The sequence below is a fragment of the Hippocampus guttulatus genome, chromosome 13, assembly GCF_054856545.1.
Source record: "Hippocampus guttulatus isolate MCC_2025c chromosome 13, RoL_Hgut_1.0, whole genome shotgun sequence".
Lineage (NCBI taxonomy): Eukaryota > Metazoa > Chordata > Actinopteri > Syngnathiformes > Syngnathidae > Hippocampus > Hippocampus guttulatus.
In genome coordinates, this window is record NC_141273.1 from 14,768,852 (window position 1) to 14,780,898 (window position 12,047).

Genomic DNA, 12,047 nt, shown 5'->3' on the forward strand with positions numbered 1-12,047 from the left:
CATGTATATATAGTATGGCGTTTTTCACCCGAAAAAAACTACCATGTATAGTAAGGCGTTTTTAGACCGAAAAAAACGACCATGTATAAAAAGGCGTTTTTAGCTCGAAAAAAACGACATAGTATAGTAAGGCGTTTTTAGCCCGAAAAAAACGACATAGTATATATAGTAAGGCGTTTTTAGCCCGAAAAAAACGACCATGTATAGGAAGGCGTTTTCAGCCCGAAAAAAACGACCATGTATAGTAAGGCGTTTTTCGCCCGAAAAAAACGACCATGTATAGGAAGGCGTTTTTAGCCCAAAAAAACCCGACCATGTATAGTAAGGCGTTTTTAACCCGAAAAAAACGACCATGTATAGTAAGGCGTTTTTAGCCCGAAAAAAACGACATAGTATAGTAAGGCGTTTTTAGCCCAAAAAAAAACGACCATGTATATATAGTAAGGCGTTTTTCGCCCGAAAAAAACGACCATATATAGTAAGGCGTTTTTAGACCGAAAAAAACGACCATGTATAGTAAGGCATTTTTATCTTGAAAAAACAACATAGTTTAGTAAGGCGTTTTGAGCTCGAAAAAAACGACCATGTATAGGAAGGTGTTTTAAGCCCGAAAAAAACCACATAGTATAGTAAGGCGTTTTTCGCCCGAAAAAAACGACATAGTATAGTAAGGCGTTTTTCGCCCGAAAAAAACGACCATGTATAATAAGGCGTTTTTAACCCGAAAAAAACGACCATGTATAGTAAGGCGTTTTTAGCCCAAAAAAAACGACATAGTATAGTAAGGCGTTTTTAGCCCCAAAAAAAAACGACCATGTATAGTAAGGCGTTTTTCGCCCGAAAAAAACGACCATGTATAGTAAGGCGTTTTTAGACCGAAAAAAACGACCATGTATAGTAAGGCGTTTTTAGCCCGAAAAAAACGACCATGTATAGTAAGGCATTTTTCGCCCGAAAAAAACGACCATGTATAGGAAGGTGTTTTAAGCCCGAAAAAAAACGACATAGTATAGTAAGGCGTTTTTAGCCGAAAAAAACGACCATGTACAGTAAGGTGTAATCCAAAAAAAAAAACGACCATGGATAGTAAAGCGTTTTTAGCCGTAAAAAAAGAAAATGTATCGTAAGGCGTTTTAACAAGAAAAAAAGGACCATGTAAAGTAAGGCGTTTTTAGCCGAAAAAAACGACCATGTATAGTAAGGCGTTTTTAGCTCGAAAAAAACGACATAGTATAGTAAGGCGTTTTTAGCCTGAAAAAAATGACATAGTATAGTAAGGCGATTTTAGCCCGAAAAAAACGACCATGTATAGTACGGCGTTTTTAGCCCGAAAAAAACGACATAGTATAGTAAGGCGTTTTTAGCCCGAAAAAAACGACCATGTATAGGAAGGCGTTTTCAGCCCGAAAAAAACGACCATGTATAGTAAGGCGTTTTTCGCCCGAAAAAAACGACCATGTATAGGAAGGCGTTTTTAGCCCAAAAAAACCCGACCATGTATAGTAAGGCGTTTTTAACCCGAAAAAAACGACCATGTATAGTAAGGCGTTTTTAGCCCGAAAAAAACGACATAGTATAGTAAGGCGTTTTTAGACCGAAAAAAACGACCATGTATAGTAAGGCATTTTTATCTTGAAAAAACAACATAGTTTAGTAAGGCGTTTTGAGCTCGAAAAAAACGACCATGTATAGGAAGGTGTTTTAAGCCCGAAAAAAACCACATAGTATAGTAAGGCGTTTTTCGCCCGAAAAAAACGACATAGTATAGTAAGGCGTTTTTCGCCCGAAAAAAACGACCATGTATAATAAGGCGTTTTTAACCCGAAAAAAAAACGACCATGTATAGTAAGGCGTTTTTAGCCCAAAAAAAACGACATAGTATAGTAAGGCGTTTTTAGCCCCAAAAAAAAACGACCATGTATAGTAAGGCGTTTTTCGCCTGAAAAAAACGACCATGTATAGTAAGGCGTTTTTAGACCGAAAAAAACGACCATGTATAGTAAGGCGTTTTTAGCCCGAAAAAAACGACCATGTATAGTAAGGCATTTTTCGCCCGAAAAAAACGACCATGTATAGGAAGGTGTTTTAAGCCCGAAAAAAAACGACATAGTATAGTAAGGCGTTTTTAGCCGAAAAAAACGACCATGTACAGTAAGGTGTAATCCAAAAAAAAAAACGACCATGGATAGTAAAGCGTTTTTAGCCGTAAAAAAAGAAAATGTATCGTAAGGCGTTTTAACAAGAAAAAAAGGACCATGTAAAGTAAGGCGTTTTTAGCCGAAAAAAAACGACCATGTATAGTAAGGCGTTTTTAGCTCGAAAAAAACGACATAGTATAGTAAGGCGTTTTTAGCCTGAAAAAAATGACATAGTATAGTAAGGCGATTTTAGCCCGAAAAAAACGACCATGTATAGTAAGGCGTTTTTAGCCCGAAAAAAACGACATAGTATAGTAAGGCGTTTTTAGCCCCAAAAAAAACGACCATGTATATATAGTATGGCGTTTTTCACCCGAAAAAAACTACCATGTATAGTAAGGCGTTTTTAGACCGAAAAAAACGACCATGTATAAAAAGGCGTTTTTAGCTCGAAAAAAACGACATAGTATAGTAAGGCGTTTTTAGCCCGAAAAAAACGACATAGTATAGTAAGGCGTTTTTAGCCCGAAAAAAACGACCATGTATAGGAAGGCGTTTTCAGCCCGAAAAAAACGACCATGTATAGTAAGGCGTTTTTCGCCCGAAAAAAACGACCATGTATAGGAAGGCGTTTTTAGCCCAAAAAAACCCGACCATGTATAGTAAGGCGTTTTTAACCCGAAAAAAACGACCATGTATAGTAAGGCGTTTTTAGCCCGAATAAAACGACATAGTATAGTAAGGCGTTTTTAGCCCAAAAAAAAACGACCATGTATATATAGTAAGGCGTTTTTCGCCCGAAAAAAACGACCATATATAGTAAGGCGTTTTTAGACCGAAAAAAACGACCATGTATAGTAAGGCATTTTTATCTTGAAAAAACAACATAGTTTAGTAAGGCGTTTTGAGCTCGAAAAAAACGACCATGTATAGGAAGGTGTTTTAAGCCCGAAAAAAACCACATAGTATAGTAAGGCGTTTTTCGCCCGAAAAAAACGACATAGTATAGTAAGGCGTTTTTCGCCCGAAAAAAACGACCATGTATAATAAGGCGTTTTTAACCCGAAAAAAAACGACCATGTATAGTAAGGCGTTTTTAGCCCAAAAAAAACGACATAGTATAGTAAGGCGTTTTTAGCCCCAAAAAAAAACGACCATGTATAGTAAGGCGTTTTTCGCCCGAAAAAAACGACCATGTATAGTAAGGCGTTTTTAGACCGAAAAAAACGACCATGTATAGTAAGGCGTTTTTAGCCCGAAAAAAACGACCATGTATAGTAAGGCATTTTTCGCCCGAAAAAAACGACCATGTATAGGAAGGTGTTTTAAGCCCGAAAAAAAACGACATAGTATAGTAAGGCGTTTTTAGCCGAAAAAAACGACCATGTACAGTAAGGTGTAATCCAAAAAAAAAAACGACCATGGATAGTAAAGCGTTTTTAGCCGTAAAAAAAGAAAATGTATCGTAAGGCGTTTTAACAAGAAAAAAAGGACCATGTAAAGTAAGGCGTTTTTAGCCGAAAAAAACGACCATGTATAGTAAGGCGTTTTTAGCTCGAAAAAAACGACATAGTATAGTAAGGCGTTTTTAGCCTGAAAAAAATGACATAGTATAGTAAGGCGATTTTAGCCCGAAAAAAACGACCATGTATAGTACGGCGTTTTTAGCCCGAAAAAAACGACATAGTATAGTAAGGCGTTTTTAGCCCGAAAAAAACGACCATGTATAGGAAGGCGTTTTCAGCCCGAAAAAAACGACCATGTATAGTAAGGCGTTTTTCGCCCGAAAAAAACGACCATGTATAGGAAGGCGTTTTTAGCCCAAAAAAACCCGACCATGTATAGTAAGGCGTTTTTAACCCGAAAAAAACGACCATGTATAGTAAGGCGTTTTTAGCCCGAAAAAAACGACATAGTATAGTAAGGCGTTTTTAGACCGAAAAAAACGACCATGTATAGTAAGGCATTTTTATCTTGAAAAAACAACATAGTTTAGTAAGGCGTTTTGAGCTCGAAAAAAACGACCATGTATAGGAAGGTGTTTTAAGCCCGAAAAAAACCACATAGTATAGTAAGGCGTTTTTCGCCCGAAAAAAACGACATAGTATAGTAAGGCGTTTTTCGCCCGAAAAAAACGACCATGTATAATAAGGCGTTTTTAACCCGAAAAAAAACGACCATGTATAGTAAGGCGTTTTTAGCCCAAAAAAAACGACATAGTATAGTAAGGCGTTTTTAGCCCCAAAAAAAAACGACCATGTATAGTAAGGCGTTTTTCGCCCGAAAAAAACGACCATGTATAGTAAGGCGTTTTTAGACCGAAAAAAACGACCATGTATAGTAAGGCGTTTTTAGCCCGAAAAAAACGACCATGTATAGTAAGGCATTTTTCGCCCGAAAAAAACGACCATGTATAGGAAGGTGTTTTAAGCCCGAAAAAAAACGACATAGTATAGTAAGGCGTTTTTAGCCGAAAAAAACGACCATGTACAGTAAGGTGTAATCCAAAAAAAAAAACGACCATGGATAGTAAAGCGTTTTTAGCCGTAAAAAAAGAAAATGTATCGTAAGGCGTTTTAACAAGAAAAAAAGGACCATGTAAAGTAAGGCGTTTTTAGCCGAAAAAAACGACCATGTATAGTAAGGCGTTTTTAGCTCGAAAAAAACGACATAGTATAGTAAGGCGTTTTTAGCCTGAAAAAAATGACATAGTATAGTAAGGCGATTTTAGCCCGAAAAAAACGACCATGTATAGTAAGGCGTTTTTAGCCCGAAAAAAACGACATAGTATTGTAAGGCGTTTTTAGCCCCAAAAAAAACGACCATGTATATATAGTATGGCGTTTTTCACCCGAAAAAAACTACCATGTATAGTAAGGCGTTTTTAGACCGAAAAAAACGACCATGTATAAAAAGGCGTTTTTAGCTCGAAAAAAACGACATAGTATAGTAAGGCGTTTTTAGCCCGAAAAAAACGACCATGTATAGGAAGGCGTTTTCAGCCCGAAAAAAACGACCATGTATAGTAAGGCGTTTTTCGCCCGAAAAAAACGACCATGTATAGGAAGGCGTTTTTAGCCCAAAAAAACCCGACCATGTATAGTAAGGCGTTTTTAACCCGAAAAAAACGACCATGTATAGTAAGGCGTTTTTAGCCCGAAAAAAACGACATAGTATAGTAAGGCGTTTTTAGCCCAAAAAAAAACGACCATGTATATATAGTAAGGCGTTTTTCGCCCGAAAAAAACGACCATATATAGTAAGGCGTTTTTAGACCGAAAAAAACGACCATGTATAGTAAGGCATTTTTATCTTGAAAAAACAACATAGTTTAGTAAGGCGTTTTGAGCTCGAAAAAAACGACCATGTATAGGAAGGTGTTTTAAGCCCGAAAAAAACCACATAGTATAGTAAGGCGTTTTTCGCCCGAAAAAAAACGACATAGTATAGTAAGGCGTTTTTCGCCCGAAAAAAACGACCATGTATAATAAGGCGTTTTTAACCCGAAAAAAAACGACCATGTATAGTAAGGCGTTTTTAGCCCAAAAAAAACGACATAGTATAGTAAGGCGTTTTTAGCCCCAAAAAAAAACGACCATGTATAGTAAGGCGTTTTTCGCCCGAAAAAAACGACCATGTATAGTAAGGCGTTTTTAGACCGAAAAAAACGACCATGTATAGTAAGGCGTTTTTAGCCCGAAAAAAACGACCATGTATAGTAAGGCATTTTTCGCCCGAAAAAAACGACCATGTATAGGAAGGTGTTTTAAGCCCGAAAAAAAACGACATAGTATAGTAAGGCGTTTTTCGCCCGAAAAAAACGACATAGTATAGTAAGGCGTTTTTCGCCCGAAAAAAACGACCATGTATAATAAGGCGTTTTTAACCCGAAAAAAAACGACCATGTATAGTAAGGCGTTTTTAGCCCAAAAAAAACGACCATGTATAGTAAGGCGTTTTTCGCCCGAAAAAAACGACCATGTAAAGTAAGGCGTTTTTAGACCGAAAAAAACGACCATGTATAGTAAGGCGTTTTTAGCTCGAAAAAACGACATAGTATATATAGTAAGGCGTTTTTAACTCGAAAAAAAACGACATAGTATAGTAAGGCATTTTTAGCCCGAAAAAAATGACATTGTATAGTAAGGCGTTTTTAGCTCGAAAAAAACGACATAGTATACTAAGGCATTTTTAGCCCGAAAAAAACGACATAGTATAGTAAGGCGTTTTTAGCCCCAAAAAAACGACCATGTATAGTAAGGCGTTTTTAGCCCAAAAAAAACGACCATGTATAGTAAGGCGTTTTTCGCCCGAAAAAAACGACCATGTAAAGTAAGGCGTTTTTAGACCGAAAAAAACGACCATGTATAGTAAGGCGTTTTTAGCTCGAAAAAACGACATAGTATATATAGTAAGGCGTTTTTAACTCGAAAAAAACGACATAGTATAGTAAGGCATTTTTAGCCCGAAAAAAATGACATTGTATAGTAAGGCGTTTTTAGCTCGAAAAAAACGACATAGTATACTAAGGCGATTTTAGCCCGAAAAAAACGACCATGTATTATATAGTAAGGCGTTTTTAGACCGAAAAAAACGACCATGTATAGTAAGGCATTTTTACTTCGAAAAAACGACATAGTATATATAGTAAGGCATTTTTAACCCGAAAAAAACGACCATGTATAGGAAGGCGTTTTAAGCCCGAAAAAAACGACCATGTATAGTAGGCGTTTTTAGCCCGAAAAAAACGACATAGTATAGTAAGGCGTTTTTAGCCCCAAAAAAAACGACCATGTATATATAGTAAGGCGTTTTTCACCCGAAAAAAACTACCATGTATAGTAAGGCGTTTTTAGACCGAAAAAAACGACCATGTATAATTTTTTAAGCCCGCCTTACTATACTATGTCTTTTTTTTCGAGCTAAAAACGCCTTACTATACTATGTCGTTTTTTTCGGGCTAAAAACGCCTTACTGTACATGGTCGTTTTTTTCGGGCGAAAAACGCCTTAGTATACTATGTCGTTTTTTTCGAGCTAAAAACGCCTTACTATACTATGTCGTTTTTTTCGGGCTAAAAACGCCTTACTATAATAGGTCGTTTTTTTCGGGCTAAAAACGCCTTACTATAATAGGTCGTTTTTTTTCGGGCTAAAAATGCCATACTATACATGGTCGTTTTTTTTCGGGCTAAAAACGCCTTACTATATATACGATGTCGTTTTCTTCGGGCTAAAAACGCCTTACTATACATGGTCGTTTTTTTCGGGCTAAAAACGCCTTACTGTACATGGTCGTTTTTTTCGGGCGAAAAACGCCTTAGTATACTATGTCGTTTTTTTCGAGCTAAAAACGCCTTACTATACTATGTCGTTTTTTTCGGGCTAAAAACGCCTTACTATACATGGTCGTTTTTTTCGGGCGAAAAACGCCTTACTACACTATGTCGTTTTTTCGGGCTAAAAATGCCATACTATACATGGTCGGTTTTTTTCGGGCTAAAAACGCTATAAATACGATGTCGTTTTCTTCGGGCTAAAAACGCCTTACTATACATGGTTGTTTTTTTCGGGCTAAAAACGCCTTACTATCCATAACCATCCATTTTCCGAACCGCTTGATCCTCACGAGGGTCGCGGGGGGTGCTGGAGCCTATCCCAGCCGTCTTCGGGCAGTAGGCGGGGACACCCTGAATCAGTTGCCAGCCAATCGCAGGGCACACAGAGACGAACAACCATCCACGCCCACACTCACACCCAGGGACAATTTAGAGCATCCAATCAGCCTGCCATGCATGTTTTTGGAATGTGGGAGGAAACCGGAGCACCCGGAGAAAACCCAAGCAGGCCCGGGGAGAACATGCAAACTCCACACAGGGAGGCCAGAGCTGGAATTGAACCCGGTACCTCTGCACTGTGAAGCCGACGTGCTAACCACTGGACTACCAGGCCTTAATATATATACTATGTTGTTTTTTTCGGGCTAAAAACGCCTTACTATAACATGGTCATTTTTTTCGGGCTAAAAACTTCTTACTATACATGGTCGTTTTTTTCGGGCTAAAAACGCCTTACTATACATGGTTGTTTTTTTCGGGCTAAAAACGCCTTACTATACATGGTCATTTTTTTCGGGCTAAAAACGCCTTACTATACATGGTCGTTTCTTTTCGGGCTAAAAACGCCTTACTATACTATGTCGTTTTTTTCGGGCTAAAAACGCCTTACTATACATGGTCATTTTTTTCGGGCTAAAAACGCCTTACTATACTATGTCGTTTTTTTCGGGCTAAAAACGCCTTACTATACATGGTCGTTTTTTTCGGGCTAAAAACGCCTTACTATACTATGTCGTTTTTTTCGAGCTAAAAACGCTTTACTATACATGGTTGTTTTTTTCGGGCTAAAAACGCCTTACAATACACGGTCATTTTTTTCGAGCTAAAAACGCTTTACTATATACTATGTCGTTTTTTTCGGGCTAAAAACGCCTTACTATACATGGTCGTTTTTTTCGGGCTAAAAACGCCTATGTCGTTTTTTTCGAGCTAAAAACGCCTTACTATACATGGTCGTTTTTTTTTCGGGCTAAAAACGCCTTACTATACATGGTCGTTTCTTTTCGGGCTAAAAACGCCTTACTATACATGGTCGTTTTTTTTCGGCTAAAAACGCCTTACTTTACGTGGTCGTTTTTTTCGGCTAAAAACGGCTTGCTATACCTGGTCGTTTTTTTCCCGATAAAATCACCTTCGATGGTCGTTTTTTTTCGGCTAAAAATGCCTTACTATACATGGTAGTTTTTTTCAGCTAAAAACGCCTTACTCTTCATGGTCATTTTTTTCGGCTAAAATGTATATTAAGATGTTTTGAGCCCAAAAAAACGACCATGTATAGTAAGGTGATTTTATCGGAAAAAAAACGACCATGTATAGTAAAACGATTTTATCAGAAAAAAAACGAACATGTATAGTAAGGCTAAAAATGTTTGACACCCCTGTTCTTGGTGATCGCGAATAAAGTGCAAATAAAACACCCATTACGCACTCTATCAAAACGTCTAAGCCAACTTTATTCATTGTTTCAAGATGCTTTGTTGATCAGGGCAACTCCACTGGAATAGTTGAGACGCAAGTCTCATCTGGATGCTTGCGGGGTGCTCTCTGCTGGTCCCAACGGGGCAGGGGGCTGAAAAACCTGCGAAACCCAAAGGATCGCGGTGAAATCAAACTTCGTTTCAGATTGGGGAGGAAAAATCGGATGACTTTCTGAGGGCCCCGATAACTTTTGCCTCTCAAAGTATTCACTGTATATCGATCAACATACAGAGAGAGAGAGAGAGAGAGAGCGCGAGAGCGAGAGAGAGAGAGAGAGAGAGAGAGAGAGAGAAAAGGAAAATGACAGAGCCGGCTCTCGAGGGAGGGTGCCAGCTCTCATCGTTCACTTCAAAGAGCCGGCTCTTTGTACCGGCTCGTTCGCGACCGACACATCACTCCTACCCCCTCTCTCTCGTTTTCACCGACTCTTGTGACGTACACACAAAAAGGAGAATGATGACACGGGTGGACCGCGATTGAATGTTATTTTGCACCGCATACGAAACGCGCGTGCAAATGTTGTTGCTTGACTGTACCTTCTCATTTCCTGCCCACGCTTGCGACGCGTCACACATCCGCGTGTGCCTTTTTGCAAGTGTGCAGGTGCAAGATGGAGCTCGCGGTGAAGTGGAAAGTTGCGTGCGCGCATGTGTCGGTGTTTGTGAGCACGGTGACCACATCCTCTCCCGTTGCGTGACCTCACTTGACTCCAGAACAACACCTTCGACATTTCAAATGTACTCTCGGTGTGCATGCAATTTTTGCAGGAATACATTCTTGATTTATCTAACTCGTGTGTAGTTTGTGCGGGCTCAAAATGTGTCGCAAAGCACAATTTGAGAAAGTCAATGTCTCAATTAAAAGTAGAAAATAAAATAGGTTTGTTTTATTGCAATATTTAAAATGATTCGTGTAGTATATCACTCAAACTTCATTAAACTGACATTAACTGTGAGAACATAAAAACTTATGTGCTTTAAGGGAGGAGAGAGGAACAATCCACATGAGGAAAATGTTCAAATAAAAATGAACAGCATAAAAATGGGAAGAAATTAAATATATCAAATAATAGTCAAATTCAGTTAAATCCTGTATCGGAATGTTTGAGAAGTAGCAGCAAAATCTTTTTTAATCGTGTTTATTTAACCATACGTTCAAATAAGTTATGTTTAGGTTTAGAATTATTCATGATACATAAAAAAAGTAATTATAAATTAATACCATTTTATTAAAATGACTGCCAGCAAAAAATAAAATATCCACAAATATAAACTCAAGATAATTATGACCTTTAAAATATGTGTAAAATCAGTGGCGGGCCGTGCATTTCAACCTTAGGCCTTCAGTGACGTCACATACATTAACACAATATAGGTTCGTCAGGCAGCACTTAATTTCAGGAGCATTTAAAACCATCAAGTCTGCATTCACAATTAAGAACAGGAAAGTAAATTTGCAGATATTGTCAAAAATAAAAAGATTTTAAAAATACTAAATAAAATGCCACCCAAATTACGCTGTGTGATCATGAACAAGTCTGTCCAATAAATTGCGCAATGTCGCAGTTTCATATAAGACACCAACCACACAATAACAAAACAAACTATTCTTTGAAAATAAAATCAACAGATCATTTGCATTTTGAGAATAGGCTATACAACAGCAAATAACTGAAAATGTTGAGCAGCTGAGATTGAATGAATTTTAGTGCACGAAGCTGACTACAATGCGCCATTATAAATTGCAGGTGAGCTGATTTATTTGATACATTTTTGTATCTTTGTCATTTTATTTCGTTACCATTAATACTAACGAAATAAAATAACAAGAAGAAATGTAAAATAAAATTCATTTACTCACCAATGTAGTGCCTGTTCACTGAGCTGCAGATCTACGCGAGTGTCCCCAAACGTTTTTAAACGCACCGTAGCTTGTAAGTGCCCAACCGTGCTCTGATGTTTCCTTGCTGCCTTGGTAAAACAACTTAAATTGGTAAATCCAGTGGAAGGTCCGTCTTGAAAATTGTGTGGAAAGTGGTCCTGCAACCAGATCAACGTCCTCTCCTTCGGCCATTTTGGGTCAAAATGCAGCAACAGCTCCCTCTAGCAGGCGCTAATCCAATCACCGATCAACGTCTTCTCCTTCGGCCATTTTGGGTCAAAATGCAGCAACAGCTCCCTCTAGCAGGTGCTAATCCAATCACCGAACGCGCATGTCAGTGTCGACGTAAACCCTTCTAGCTGGCCCTGGTACGCAGACTCGTGATCTGATTGGCTATTGCAAGCTGACTGTGTCATTTACAGCGCACAGGGGCCTGCTCTGTTTAATCTGAAGGCCCCGATCAAGTTTAGTTTACCTGGCAACACAAGCTATCTGAAATATGATTGGTTAAAAACTCTACCATAATAAATAAGTTATTTATACATCCATTTTCCGAACCGCTTGATCCTCACTAGGGTTGCGGGGGGTGCTGGAGCCTATCCCAGCCGTCTTCGGGCAGTAGGCGGGGGACACCCTGAATCAGTTGCCAGCCAATCTCAGGGCACACAGAGACGAACAACCATCCACGCCCACACTCACACCTAGGGACAATTCAGAGCGTCCAATCAGCCTGCCATGCATGTTTTTTGGAATGTGGGAGGAAACCGGAGCACCCGGAGAAAACCCACGCAGGCCCGGGGAGAACATGCAAACTCCACACAGGGAGGCTGGAGCTGGAATCGCAGCTGTGAAGCCGACGTGCTAACCACTGGACTACCGGGCCGCCCCGTTATTTATACAGTGGCTTCAAAAAAAATAACATTTGTTATTTA

The 12,047-nt window shown here is 38.8% G+C and overlaps 1 long non-coding RNA gene across 1 annotated transcript in view; it reads right to left on the bottom strand.

The window, feature by feature from the left end:
- The window catches only part of LOC147196503 (uncharacterized), a 14,626-nt gene extending 3,337 nt beyond the window's left edge, over positions 1–11,289 (bottom strand). Inside the window, exon 1 of the long non-coding RNA XR_015102694.1 lies at positions 11,095–11,289. This is a non-coding gene — a long non-coding RNA (uncharacterized LOC147196503). The remainder of the gene's footprint in view (positions 1–11,094) is intronic.
- Between the last annotated feature and the right edge of the window lie 758 nt (positions 11,290–12,047).